The sequence below is a fragment of the Eulemur rufifrons genome, chromosome 30 (genome assembly GCF_041146395.1).
Source record: "Eulemur rufifrons isolate Redbay chromosome 30, OSU_ERuf_1, whole genome shotgun sequence".
Classification (NCBI taxonomy): domain Eukaryota; kingdom Metazoa; phylum Chordata; class Mammalia; order Primates; family Lemuridae; genus Eulemur; species Eulemur rufifrons.
This window is the reverse complement of record NC_091012.1, coordinates 32,126,878-32,142,664: the sequence shown is the minus strand read 5'-3', so window position 1 is coordinate 32,142,664 and position 15,787 is coordinate 32,126,878.

Genomic DNA, 15,787 nt, shown 5'->3' with positions numbered 1-15,787 from the left:
GATAAGAGCATATGGCACAGTGGGAAGGCCATAAAGAATAAAAAATACAAATGTGAGAAAACTAAAGATTATAAATAGAAGAGAAGGAATTCAAGAAGGCTTGTGATTATAGTGGAAAGAGGGTAGAAGAGAGAGAGAGAGGCAGGGTAATTTAGTAAAGCACTGATGGATATAACCGCAGCATGAAGCCCTGCAAAGGATACTGCACTAAGAGTCAGTAGAATTGGGTTCTAATTTAGGCTCTCGGCATCTAAGCAAACTTAAATATTCACACCACTATTCTGGTCTTGGTTTCTCCATCAGCAAAATGAGGGAATATATAGAGTTAGATTTCCTTTTCAGCTCAAATGATTTTTTTAATTGAAGAAGAAGCCTGCTGTGTACCCTGTGAAGGTAAGGGTTCAATCAGAAGATACCATAGCCCAAAGACCTGCATCACTATTACACAAGGTTGAGGGATCCTGCCCTACTCTGCTTCAACTCACAGATGAAAAGATTAGACAAAACAAAACTTTTACTCACTCCAGTGACTTCTGTTAAACATTTAAATACAGATCCAATTTAGTGCCTTATGTAGAATATATACCCAAATAATTTTTCCTTGAAAAATGAAGTCTTTCATATTGGCAAACAGAACAAATTTTGATCCAACCATACTGTCTTTTATGTTTTTCTTTTTCTTTTTTTATTTTTGTTTGGGGCAGTTTTCTTCTTTGTTGATGTGTGAACCAAAGGCCCTAACATTAAGGCTACAGTTATAGAAGAAAATGTCTAAGTATCATAAAATGCATGTATCATAAAAATATAAATCCTCTCATAATTAATATATAACTGCAACACATTTTCAATTATAAGCCAAATGGAATTTTTCAATTAGAGGAAATGGTTTAAAGGTTTATTTTAAAAATGAAATATTCAAGGTCAGCCAAGGAAAGTATAACATAGAAGGATAGTAAGGGGTAGTAAATTACTAATTTAATAAAAGGGGCTTTTTCTACTTGATATCCATCTGTAAAAAAAACAAATCAGACTCTTATATTAAATCATTCCCCCATAGGAATTCTAGTTGTTCTAATGGCTTCTTAGAAGAAAGTCTGTAGAATCTAAGGGAGGATGATCTCTTAATAATAAGACTACACACCCAGGGGCGATAATCAATAGATAGATACAGAAGACTACATAAAAAAGAGAAAAAAGCAAATAAATATCATAAAATTTATAAACATATGATAGCAATGGAGGGTATCCAGTTTCCTTCAATGGCGATATGCTGCAGAACTATAGTACAATGCCACAACAAGGACATTAACATTGATACAGTCAAGATAAAGAATAATTTTATCACCACAAAGATCCCTCCTATTGTCCTTTCATAACACAGGGGAGGGCCACGCTCCCAGCTCAGGCTGTCACCCTGGGCAGGGAACTTTCTGGCTCACATCACAGTCAGGGGAGCTCAGCTGGCTTGAAGTCCTGCCTGCCAGCAGAGGCTCAGGAGAAAATGCAGAATAGGGGAGGGTGGAAAGGAGTTAGGCCTGCTCCAGACTGCAAGTCTCAGACAGCCCCACCTCCATACACAGACTTTTTGGCTGAATGGGGCCATTTCAGCTCCTCTCTGGCAGCTTTGCCCAGAAGCAGAGAACAGACCTTTGACCCCTGCTAACAACATTTGTGGAGCTTGAAGGCAGGCTCACCCAACCCAGCTCCACGAAAACTCACTCCCTCACCTACCCCTGCTGAGGTAGAGAAAAAGGATATAGCTTTGTAGTTTGATGTGGTCCCATTAATTTGTTTCTGGCTTTGTAGCCTGAGTTTTTGGTGTATAAGATTTATTAGAAGCTGATATTGCTAATGCCAATGCCAAGGAACTTTTCCTGTATGTTTTCTTTCAGTTTTATGGTTTCATGTCTTACATTTAGGTCTTTAATTTATTTTGAGTTAATTTTTGTGTGTGCTGCAAAGAAGGGTCCGATTTAATTATTTTTCATGTGGAAATCCAGTTTTCCCAGTACTATTTGCTGAGGATATTATCTTTTCCCCATTGTCTCTTCTTTGTGCCCTTGTCAAAAATTAGTTGACAATGTATGTTTGGATTTATTTCTGGGTTCTCTATTCTGTTGCATTAGCTTATGTGTTTGTTTTTATGCCAGTACCAAATTCTTTTGATCATTACAGTCTTGTAATGTAATTTCTGCTTTTGATTATTACAAAAATGCTATTATAAAAATTCATATATAAGACTTAGTGTGGATGTGGTTATTTTGGGGTATATACCTAGGAGTGGAATTGCTGGACCATATGCTGACAATATATTTAAATTTTTGAGCAACTACAAACCATTTCCAGAATGGCTGTATCATTTTACATACTCACCTGCAATGTTTGTGAGTTTCCAGTTTTCATCATCGTTAACAAAATTTATTATTATCTGTCTTTGTGGATGATAGGCATCAGAGTGGTTATATTGTCATATTTCATTCAAGTTTTTTTTACATTTTTCATAATAGCTAATGAAGTTGAACATTTATATATATATATATAATTATTATTCATTTGTATAAATTTTTGAAGAAATGCTGATTTAAAACATTTCCTTACTTTCTTTTTTTAATTATTTTTATTTCAGCATATTACAGGGGTACAAATGTTTACATTATATATATTTCCTTTGACCCACCTGAGTAACAGAGCTTCAAAAATGTCTTTCCCCCAGATGGTGTGCACCGCACCCATTAGGTGTAAACATACCCATCCCCTCCTACACTCTCCCACCTGCTGGACACCCGATGAATGTTATTACTATATGTGCACTTAAGAGTTGATCAGTTAATACCAATTTTATGGTGAGTACATGTGGTGCTTATTTTTCCATTTTTGTGATACTTCACTTAGTACAATGGGTTGCAGCTCTATCCAGGATAATACAAGATGTGCTAGATCACCATCGATTTTGTGGCTGAGTAGTACTCCATGGTATACATACACCACATTTTATTAATCCACTCATGTATTGATGGGCACTTGGGTTGTTTCCACAGCTTTGCAATTGTGAATTGTGCTGTCATAAACATTCTAGTGCAGATGTCTTTTTTATAGAATATCTTTTGTTCTTTTGGGTAGATGCCCAGTAATGAGATTGGTGGATCAAATGGTAGTTCTACTTGTAGTTCTTTGAAGTATCTTCATATTGCTTTCCACAGAAGTTGTACTAGTTTTTAGTCCCACCAGCACTGTAGGAGTGTTCCTATCTCTCCACATCATTTCCAACATTTATTGCTTTGAGATTTTTTGATAAAGGCCATTCTCACTGGAGATAAGTGGCATCTCATTGTGGTTTTGATTTGCATTGCTCTGATGATTAGACATGTTGGATATGTTTTCATTTGTTTGCTGGCCATTAGTCTATCTTCTTTTGAAAAGTTTCTATTCATGTCCTTTGCCCACTTTTTGATAGCGTTATTTGTTTCTTTCTTGCTGAATTTCCTGAGTTCTATATATATTCTAGTTATCAGCCCTTTATCGGATGTGTAACATGCAAATATTTTCTCCCATTCTGTAGGTTGTCTGTTTGCTCTCATGATAGTTTCCTTGGCTGTGCAGAAGCTTTTTAATTTGATTATGTCCCATTTATTTATTTTTGTTGTTGCTGTGATTGCCTTTGGGGTCTTTCTCATAAATTCTTTTCCTAGGCTGATGTCTATAAGAGCTTTTCCAACATTTTCTTCTAGAATTTTTATGGTTTAATGCCTTAGGTTTCAGTCTATTATCCACTATGAGTTGATTTTTGTGAGAGGTGAAATGTGCGGATCCTGTTTCAGTCTTCTACACGTGGCTATGCAATTTTCCCAACACCATTTATTGAATAAAGTTTCTTTTCCCTAGTGTATGATTTTGTCTGCTTTGTCAGAGATTAGATGACAATATGAGGATGGTTTTATATCTGAGTTCTCAGTTCTGTTCCATTGGTCTCTGTCTCTGTTCTTGTGCCAGTACCACACTGTTTTAGTTACTATAGCCTTATAGTATAGCTTGAAGTCTGGTAAATTGATGCCTCCCAATTTGTTCTTTTTTCTTAAGATGGCTTTGACTATACAAGGTTTTCTCTGGTTCCATAATAAGCATAGAATTATTTTTTCTATATCTGCAAAACATGATGTTCATTTTACAATGATTATTTTAATAGGGATTGCACTGAATCTGTAGATCACTATGGGTAGTATAGACATTGTAACAATGTTGATTCTGCTGACCCATGAGCATGGTATGGTTTTCCACCTGTTTACATCCTTTGCTATTTCCTTCCTCAGTGTTTCATAGTTCTCCCTGGAGAGGTATTTTACCACCTTAGTTAAATATATTTGCAGATACTTTATTTGCTTTGTTGCTTTTGTGAACGGTATTGAGTCTTTGATTTGGTTCTCAATTTCACTGTTGTTGTCGTATAGGAATGTTACTGATTTCTTTACATTGATTATTTATCCTGAGACTCTGCATTATTTGCTTATCAATTCCAGTAGTCTCCTGGCAGAATCTTTGGGGCTTTCTAGATAGAGAATCATATCATCAGCAAAGAGCAATAGTTTGACCTCTTCTGCCCCCATTAGGATGTCCTTGATTTTCTTCTCCTGTCTGATTGTTCTGGCTAGGATTTTGTATCTGGAAAATCCCAAAGACTCCTCTAAGAGGGCCCTGGAATTGATAAATAAATTCAGCAAAGTATCTGGATATAAAATTAATGTACACAAATCTGTAGCATTTCTATATAGCAACAATTGTCAAGCCGGGAGTCAAATCGCAGACTCAATACCATTAACAATAGCAACAAAGAAAATAAAATACCTAGGAATTTAAACAACCATGGAGGTGAAAGATCTCTACAAGGAGAACTATGAAACAGTGAGGAAAGAAATTGTGGATGACACAAACAAATGGAGAAACATATCATGCTCATGGATTGGTACAATCAACATTGTTAAAATGTTCATACTGTCCAAAGAGACTTACAGATTAAATGCAGTCCCCAACAAAATACCAATGGCATATTTCACAGCTGTAGAAAAAATAATTCTACACTTCATTTGAAACCAGAAAAGAGCCTGAATAGCCAAAGAAATCCGAAGCAAAAAGAACAAATCTGGAGACATCACATTACCAGGCTTCAAACAATACTATAAGGCTATAGTAACCAAAACAGTATGGTATTGGCACAAAAATGGAGACATAGACCAATGGAACAAAATAGAAAACCCAGATATAAAACCATCTACCTACATCCAACTGATCTTTGGCAAAGCAGACAACAACACACACTGGGGAACAGAAGCCCTATTTAATAAATGGGGCTGGGAAAATTGGACAGCCACATGCAGAAGAATGAAGCAGGACCTGTACCTCTCACCACTCACAAAAAATAATTTAAGATTGATAAAAGACTTAAATGTAAGGTGTGAAACCATAAGAATTCTAGAAGAAAATGTAGGAAAAACTCTTCTAGACATTGGTCTAGGTGAAGAATTTATGACTAAGACTTCAAGGCAATTATAGCAGCAATAAAATAAATACATAAATAAATAAGATTTGATTAAATTAAAAAGCTTCTGCATGGCTAAGAAAATAATCAAGATAAGAAATATACAACATATAGAATGGGAGAAAATATTTGCAATCTACACATCTGATAAAGGGATAATAGCTAGAATCTACAAATAACTCCAACAAATTAGCAAGAAAAAAATTAACAACCCCATTAAAAGTCTGCAAAAGACATGAAGAAAAGTTTTTCAAAAGATAGACAAGTGGTGAACAAATGTGAAAAAATGCTCAGCATCACTAATCATCAGGGAAATGCAAATTAAAACCCCAATGAGATATCACCTTAGTCCTGTTAAAATGGTTTTTATTAAAAATTCCAAATACAGTAGATGCTGGTGTGGATGCAGAGAGAAAGGAACACTTATACACTTTTGGTGAGACTGTGAATTAGTACAACCCCTATTAAAAACAGTACCGAGATTTTTCAAATGACTAAAAGTAGACCTACCATTTGATCCAGCAATCCCACTCCTGGGTATCTACTCACAGGAAAAGATGTCATGTTAACAAAAAGGCACCTGCACTAGAATGTTTATTGCATCACAATTCATAAATGCAACGATGTGGAATCAACCAAAGTGCCCATCAATTCATGAGTGGATTTAAAAATTGTGGTATATGTATACCATAGATTACTGCTCAGCCATAAAAAATAAATTAATGCTATTGTCAATAGTTCATATGGAACTGGAGACCATTCTTCTAAGTGAAGTTTCTCAAGAATGGAAAAACAAACACCACATTGTACTCTCTAATAATTAGAACTAATTATGGGCACACAAGTACACAGAGAAAAGTAGTCATTGGAAATTAAGCAGAGGAGTGGGGGGATGAGGGAAAGGGCAAAAACACACCTAAGAGTTACAAGAACACTCTTCAGGTGATGGACACATTTATAACCCTGACTCAAGCCATGTATCAAAAAATCTGTACCCCGGTGGTATTTTGAAATAAAAACAATTTTGAAAAGGAAAAAAAAGCAATTGCAGGGAGACTCAAGGCCTAATTTAAATATTTTATTTTATTATATTTTATTTTTGAGACAGAGTCTCACTCTGTTGCCCAGGCTGGAGAGCCGTGGCATCAGCTAAGCTCACAGCAACCTCAAACTCCTGGGCTCAAGCGATCCTTCTGCCTCAGCCTCCCAAGTAGCTGGGACTACAGGCATGCATCACCATGCCTGGCTAATTTTTTCTATATATTTTTAGTTGTCCAGCTAATTTATTTCTATTTTCAATAGAGACGGGGTCTCGCTCTTGCTCAGGCTGGACTCGAACTCCTGAGCTCAAACGATCCGCCCACTTCGCCTCCCAGAGTGCTAGGATTACAAGCGTGAGCCACCGTGCCCGGCCTAAATATTTTATTATGAAACATTTTAAATATACACAAACATATACAGAACAGTAAATAAGCTTTTGCATAGAATATCTTTAGAAAGTCAATAGTATGAGTGTATTAGGGCATCATTAAAGCTGGAAGTGAAAGGACGGAAAGAGGTTGGGAACACTGGTAAAGTCAGTAACAGAAAGGATGAAGATGATATGAGTGGGGGAGGAGGAGAGGAAATGGCAGCTCTTCCTTCCCCCTTGTCTCAGCCATACATTGCCTTGCTACTTTCATGAGCCTTCATTGTTTGAGAGCAGGACCTGGAACTTAATGGTGGATGAGGAGAAAGCTACCTGAGACAATCTCTATTCATTCCCCTCTTACTGCATCAGTCCTCATTTTGACATCTGTGGCTGTGAGGATCCAAGAAATATAACCTGTATGGTACTACTTCAGAAAGTCATGATAGGGTGGTGTTGTGTTGTGCTGACTAAAGACACAATGTACAGACATAGTAACCCTTTACTTGAGTTAGAGCCAGTGCCATATTGCCCACATGTAATGGGAATAGAGGCCTACCTGCTTCTCCACAGGGATAATAGCTCCATATACTTCCCTTCAGCTGTCCTAACTCTTGACAAGACCCTCGGCAGATTTCAGAAACGCTGAGATTCAAAATGAGGTTTACCTGTTGCTTTATCAGATATTTCACTGATGGTTTGGGTCATCTCCACCCACTATGGCCAGGACGGACTCAGCTGTTCAGGAGCTGACTTCCTTCCTCAGCTTTGGCTCAGTCTCAGGTGCAGTTAGCCTCTCTTCATAGCTAGAATGGTGGATAAAACCTCAGCACTGAAGGTAGAAACACTCAAACAAGAAAGCTCTGCTCCTCGTCCTGGAGGCAGCTGGTGGCTGAGCTGTAGCTCTGGCCTCCATGTCCTTAGGGATTTTTTCATGTAGTCTTTACTCAGAGGTTGCAAGAAGGGAATATTTCTTATGGAAAGTGAAAGGAAAATGACAGCCTATCCCTTTTCTTCCTGTTATTGGTAGTAAGCAGCCTGTCAAGGAGAGAGACATTAATGTTCCTGGCGGTGAATTGGCGGGACAGTGTCAAGGACCTTTTTAAGGAGTGGACACCATCAGTCTCCAAACATCTCCCAAAGGACTCATCTCCAGAACCTTTTCCTTACTTTACTTTCAGCGTTCAATGAACATGCTTCTGCTGCTAGCAAAAGTTGCCACAGTTTATATCATTGTAGATTTATTGGCCACAGGGTTGGGGACAGTTGGGCATTCCTAGATTGCAAGGAAGAAGAAATGCTTGTGTGTGTCAAAAAGGTTATAAAGTACACATAAAATCTGACAACAACTTATAAAAAAACACATTGCTCAATGCGACTTTTTGCTAACAGTGGCAAAATTTTTATTGACATGCTTGATGCCTCCCTTTCTCTTAATCTTCATCTAATCCAACAGCAGCTTCTGTTTCTCTCATCTTCCAAAATCCATTCCAAATCTGTTTACTTCAGTCAAACTCCATTACTACTGCTGTGGGTGAAACTACCTACCATCATCTCTCACTTAGACTATGGCAATGGCTTCCTTACTGGTGCTTCTTTTTCTACCCTTCCCCTGTAAAATCCATTGTTTTTCATCAGGCAATGATCTTTTCAAAAATGCAATCTGTGGTTAATGGCTAATTTTTTCTATTTTTTTTTAAGTTGCCTAGCTAATTTTTTTTTTTCTATTTTTAGTAGAGACCTGGTCTCACTCTTGCTCAGGTTGTCTCGAACTCCTGAGCTCAAGTGATCTTCTCAACTCAGCCTCCCAGCATTTTAGGATTACAGGCATGAATCACCACGCCCAGCCTCCTAGTTGTTTTAATTTGCAATCCCTGATGACATATGGTGTTGAACAACTTTTCATATGCTCATTTGTCATTCATATATATTATTTTGTAAATATATATATACACATATACATATATATGCCCAGTTTTAATCGAGTTTTCTTATGGTTGAGAGTTTATGGTTTTAAGAGCTCTGTGTATATTTGATACATGTCTTTTATCAGATATGAGTTTCACAAAACTTTTTATCCTAGTGTCTGGCTTGTCTTTTCATTCTCTTAACAGTGTATTTTGCGAGGCAAAGTTATTATTTTTAATGATGTCCAACTCATCATCTTTTTCTTAGATGGTTGGCACTTTCGGTGTTGCATTTAAAAAAGTCATCACCAAACCCATGGTCAAACTAGGCTGTGCACCTTGAAGTTTGACAGAAATTTGAATATAAGTTATTCACATATACTTATTTGTGGGGAAATCAATTGATGAAACATTTTTGCAAATAATCAGCCATGGATTTAAAAGTATATAATATCCATACTCTGTTCACTTTGACTTAACTTCTACATTTATATGACTTTCTTATAAGAAGTCATGTGCATTTGCCCAAGAATTTATGTTCAGAGATGTTGATTGTAGTTCTATTAATAATAGCAATAAATGATAAACAACTTATGTGTTCGTCAGAAGTAGATCTGTTCAATTTGTTATGACAGATAAATACTTTAAAAATCCAAGGAGAAATTATAAAAGTGAGATAGATCTATATGTAATGTCACTAAAAGATCTTGCATCCATTTCAATAAGCGAATATATTTGTTTGTTAGGTCTGCCAAACAAAGCACCACAATCTGGATGACATAAACAGCAGAAATTGTCTCACCATCTGGAATCTGGTAGTTTAAAATCAAGGTGTCAACAATGTTGGATCCTTCTGAGGGCTGTAAAGAAAGAATCTGTTCCAGGCTTCTCTTTTTGTCTTGTGGATAGCTGTCTTCACTCCATGTTTCTTCACATTGTCTTTCCTCTATTCATATCTCTGTGTCCAAATTTCCCCTTTTTATAAAATCTCCTATCATATTGGCATAGGTCCCACCTTAATAACCTCATTTTAACTTGATTGCCTCTGAAATGACCCTATCTCCAAATAATGCCACATTTAGATTTCAACATAAAAATTTTTGGAGGACACAATTGAACCCATTATAGTGGCAAAAGTAAGTGGCAGATCTATATGTATGTCATTACCCATGTGTATTTAAATATATATATATGTATATTATAGCACATCTATCTTTCTAAAATCCTGAAATCAGCATTTAAATTATACACATCACATTATTAATTGTGGTTACTTCTGAGTAGGGGGCTGAATTTTGGAGAATTTTTTTTAAAAGGAAGAACTGTGATTTATATGTATTTTTAGAATTTTTTGCAACAAGAATATATACACTATTTATTTTGTAAATAAAATGTTGCAATAAGCCTAACAACAGGAAGAGTAGTTTTGTATTCAGATAAAGTAATGCTAAACTGATAGAACAGAAAAAACTCTGAAATTTAAATGGCTTAACACAAGTTTGTTTTTATGCATGTAAATTCTGTGCAAGATGTTATGAACTGAATTTGTGCTCCCCTCCTCCCAAATTCATATATTCAAGTCCTAACATTCAGTACCTCGATTGTGACTGTATTTGGAGATTGTGCCCTTAAAGAGGTAATTAAGATAAAATGAGGTCATGTACGTGGGATCTTATTCAATATGACCAGTTTCCTTATGAGAAGAAGTTAGGACATAGACACACACAGCCAGAGAGACAACCATGTGAGAATTCAGTGAAAAGATGGCCATCTTCAAGCCAAGGAGAGAAGCTGCAGAAGACATCCAACCTGCCAACATCTTGATCTTGGACTTTCAGCCCCCACAATGTGAGAAACTAAATTTCTGTTAAGCCATCCAGTCTACTGAATTTTGCTATGGCATAGTACACTAACACACAGTGGATCTCAGTTCTTAGCTGACCCAAGGATCCAGAATGCTTCCATCTTGTAGCTCCACATCTTAACACAGAGTTGCCATGTGCACTGCTAAACAGAAGAGAAAGCATGAGAATGGTGCACTGGCTTCTGCCCAACTACAAATGGACCACCCGGGAAGGAGAGATAGATAAGATGGGGGTAGGCACTTGTAGCCTCTCCCATAAGCTATTACATAGTAGGTGCTCAATAAAAAGCAACCATTATAATTTTTATGACAATAACTCTCTTCATTTCTTAGAATAGTTTCTGAGAAGAGAAATACTGCCTTGAAATCTTCCACCTTTTTTCTATGTTTACTATGTAACTGGCAGTTTTAAATACAGGATCTCACCTAGTTTTAAAACAATCCTATAAATCTTGACATGGAGAGTTCAACCTTTTTCACTTAATAGCACTTTTTTGTACTGTCCTTTTAATAACCTATATAATCTCTTTAGGCTGAAAATTGTTTCATTCCTTTTGATGTATGGTAAATATCTTACCCTGTGAGCCTCTGTTACTCTTCACATGACTGAAAATTCATGAACACCTGTATAGCTGCCTTTGGTACACCACAAACCAAGACTTTTCTGTGCAACAGGTACACAGATGAGAGGCAGTAGAGGGACACTTAAGTAGTTATTTTCAACAGTACTAGCATATCTACCAAGGAATGGTTGTTCCCCTCCTAAAAGAACTTCAGGCTTTTTATTATTATTGTTTTGGGAATTTACTCTCTTGTAGGGATTTATTTACACAGTGATTTCTATGGTATTTTCTCATCTACAGATCTTATGAGGGAAGCTTTGGTTTCTGACCACCCAGGAAAGAAGCTCATTCCTCTGTGTATATGTTCAGTGGCCAATTTAAAACAATATATCTTACTAAAGTCATACTACAAATATCAGGATGATTTAAAAAAAAAAAAAAAGATCTCTGACTGTGGGATTACACACCCCAAACCAATATAATACATGGCAAATCACATTCTACTTGCCAGCCTATTTGGAAAACAATTAGAAAGTGTGTTGAAGACGCTTAGAAAAAGTGATCAAATGTGTTGAAGATGCCCAGGAAAGGTATCTAAATGTCACCATCAAATGAAAATTTAAAATGAATGGGCTATTGCTATCACAAAGGATCCAGGATGAGAGATGTCTGCAGGGAATAGAAATACTCTATGTCAGAAAAAGGGCAGGTGGTTCTAGGCTGTTCCACAGGGAGCACAGAATAGCTTTCAGAGGAGGAAGCCATTGTGATGAGCTGGTCAGTAGGTCAGGTTTCAGAGCTGGATAAAAAAGCACACAGGGGCAGACCAGGAGAAGGGTGCTATAATGCTGGAAAGTGCTGGGGCTGGACAAAATTGCTTGCACTTGGACAGAGTCAACTCTCAAATAATCTATGGCTCAGGAAAGGAGGACTTTACATAAATAAAGCCCACAGACACCTCTGAATTGTATTTCATTCTCATTGTCACCTTCCTTCTTTGGGCCTAATTGAGTACCTTGGCCAAAGGGATCATCTTTACATCACCTGAGAGACATTAAAGAAAATGAGAAGAGCAATGAATTAACAGGCAGAAGGCCTGCCCCAGACTGGGAGGAGTTGGGGACAGTGTGTGCCTAGATGACTTCAGGCCAGTGGTCAAGTCCCAGCCCTGTCACTTAACAGCCATGTGATCTCAAGGAAATTACCAAGCACTTTAAGCCTCAGGTTCTTCATCTGTAAAATGGGTTTGAAAAACCCTGTCTTGTAGGACTGCTAGAATATATGTAATGTAAGTAAAGCACCTGATACAGTGCCTAGCTTACACTGGAACTTTAACAAATGGCAGTTGTTTCCAATGACTTTAACCCCAGACCATTCCACACTCTCCTCTGGAAAATTCAGCTCTTGTTTTTGTTATCTAGAACATCTCAGAGAATATGTAGCTGAATAGGTCATGGAATACTCAATCAAAAATTTTGCTTCATAAATAAAACTCAGTAAATTTTTCTTTTAGAGGCTATATTGTATAATTTGAGTGTGGGTCCAGCAAGATGCAATACAAAGATCCTACAATTTGAATCAAGGACCAACTCCTTTTCTCCTTCCCAGTTGCTCCTCCATCATAACCACTGTTTTCATTTATTTATTCTCCACTAAAAATCTAGCCCTTGCTTAAAGTTGGCCAAATTACATTCAAAATAAGTTAATTAAATGCTCTTTCAATGGGGTGGGCTCTGGCTCTCTCAGGCCAGGGAAAAGGGAGCCAGCCTAGAGGCTTCTGGGCACCACACCAAGGGAGTATCACTCTGTTTGTCAGAAAATCCTTGCAGATAATATACATGGAACATTTAGTTCATGCACTCTGTTCACTTGAACAGGGACAAGAGCACAGGACACCTTCCATACTTGCCCCAGGTGGAAATTCCTCTGAACTTTATACACCATTCAAAAGGAACTGCTCTGAGCAGTATTTCATTCCAGGCTTTTCTCTCAACCCTAAGACTCACTGTCTGAGAGTCTGGCTCCTGATACCACCCAGCTTCATTACAATCAACTCCCAGAGAAGGCACTGCAGTTTCCCAAAGCCCTAAACTGCCTTGGCTCCGGGCATTTACATTTGACTGCTGGCATCTGGAGCCTCACATCCTCAATCCTTTTTTTTTTAACTTGTTCTTTAGGTTGTAGAGGACCTTTTTCCACCTTCCTGGTATGACCTCTACTCCTAGACTCTACTATTTTATGGGTAGGGGTATAGCTTGCTTATCCTAGGACCCCCATTACTCACACAGTGCCTTCCAAGAGCAAATGCTCAAATAATGTTTGACAAATAAAAGAGTCAGTGAAAATATTATCTATTAAGATTTAATGTCTCCTACTTTCTTGAATAAGCCAAGCACATCCAGGTATATACCTTTAATTGTGAAGAATAACAGAGTAAAAGAGATAAGGAAATGCAAATATTAACCGTCTTTTACTGTTTTCCAATGTTTTACTGCTGAGTTCTTTCACATTTTCAAAAAAAAAAAAATCCAATTCCAATGCTGTTATCCTGTTCCAATTCACAAACTATTAAGGTTATTAAGTATGAAATGTCTGATTTCCTTAAGTACTAATGTTAGAACCGGTTTCCCTCAGCCCCAGGAACAGATAGGCAGAGTCACCAAGGCTGCAACAGACAAAGGAGTTTATTCTCTAGCTCAAGCTAGGCTCCAAGGCTCAGAGCACCAACGCAGTGGCCTCTCCACGAGCCAGGACCCCGCCCTAGGGTGGGCACTAAGCTTTTATACTCATCAGTACGTTACATGTATCGGACACACCCTCCCCCCACCCCCCCCCCCTTTTAGTTCATTTGCTCTTTCAAAAGTGGCTGATAGTGTTGGCTCCTGATTGGCCGGTTTCCAAGTCGGGGCTTTGGCTCCTGATTGGTCAGTTTCCAAGCCGGGGCCTTCAGTTGTTACTAGCGGCATTCTGGGGAGGGGGAGGGCCTGTGTTGGGGAAACCGAAACTTAGGCCTATCCTAGGAGGTCCAGTCTGTCATGGAGTCACTCCTGTTTTCCTTCCTGCTCTACACTAACTTTGACAGTAAATATCTGTGACATTTCACTTTGACACTTCTTGTTTAATTGTTATTGTAAAAGGTACAACCTCATTCTTTCAAATGCAAGTTTTGACTTGTGACTTAGCCTTGAATTCCTGCTTGCACAGAGATTCATAGTCAGCAAGAGGTGAGAGTTTAGGGTCTTCTCAAATTTCTTCTGGGCATGTACACATAGCCCTCTGAATGTGCATGGCCTTCTAGATCCCCAGAAATATGTTATACCTTATCAAAGCCTTTTGGGCATTTTATTCTCCAGGTATTCCTTTAAACTTTTGGTTAGCCTATTATTTGCCCCAACTATTATCCAATCCCTCAGGTAACTGTGAAGTTAAACAATTTCCCATAAAGGCTTTAGACAAATGCCCTCTGGGAAAGGACTTTTTCCACTGTGTGAGATCTGAGTCAGGTCAAGCAAAAACAACCTGGGAGTGAGGTCTTCGAGGGAATCACCACACAGTTCAAATAATGACAAATCTTTGGAAATGGGTTTTAGAAGGGACTTTCCTTTTCAGTAGTTTCCAGGCCGCTGGTATTCACTATGATTTCAGGCTATTGGTTTTCATTCTGCTCAGGAGCTGGGGGATGATGGCGTGGGAATAGGGCAAGATGGAATGCCATTAAACTCACTCTTCTTACTTAGCTTCAATCATATCTCTTTTAATAAACACTCCTTAGATTTTTACAAGCCTTTGGTTAATGTCTGGAATTTTGAAAATGTTGATTCTGACCATTTACACTAGTGTTCGCATTGCTTTTATGGATGAGAGGATTTCCAGAGTTCATTATTTTACCATTTGTACTCATGTCACTCTATTTTAATTTTTGAAAAAAAATTATTTACTTCCTTTGATGCTCTGCACTGAAGTCATTTTTTTTCTCAGAATTATACATAAGGTTTCAATTTGACCATGATTTTTATTTGTACTTTGTGAAATTGAAACACATCAGAGCAAAGCACCTTCCTGAAAGGTACAGGAGCCATGCATTGCTTCTCTGAGGGCAGAGAAGCCATTTTTTCCAATAGACTTCTGAGCAGCCACAAAGAGAACAGAGGAAAACCTAGTTAGCAGTACTTGAAGCCCTGGATTTCACAGATCCTTTATGTGCTATTCACTTTATCACTGTCCTTTGAAATGTTAATTAGCAGATTAACCACCTTTCATAGCTCTTTAACGCATTGACTGATACACTAGAAAAAAAAACTTTCCCTTGGGGCCACAGTGTTTTATTTTGAAAATGGAATAAAAACTTCAAAAACAAAATGATCCTTTCTAATTTAATGAAAAATTTGTTATTTTTTATTGCGTTCTGTGAGTTATATGCAACTCATGCGGCACTAGAATCAATTTTTACACTGAACACCATGTGAATTGTATGTGCCTCACAACATACTTATTGACTTTGTTTTTGAGAATTGA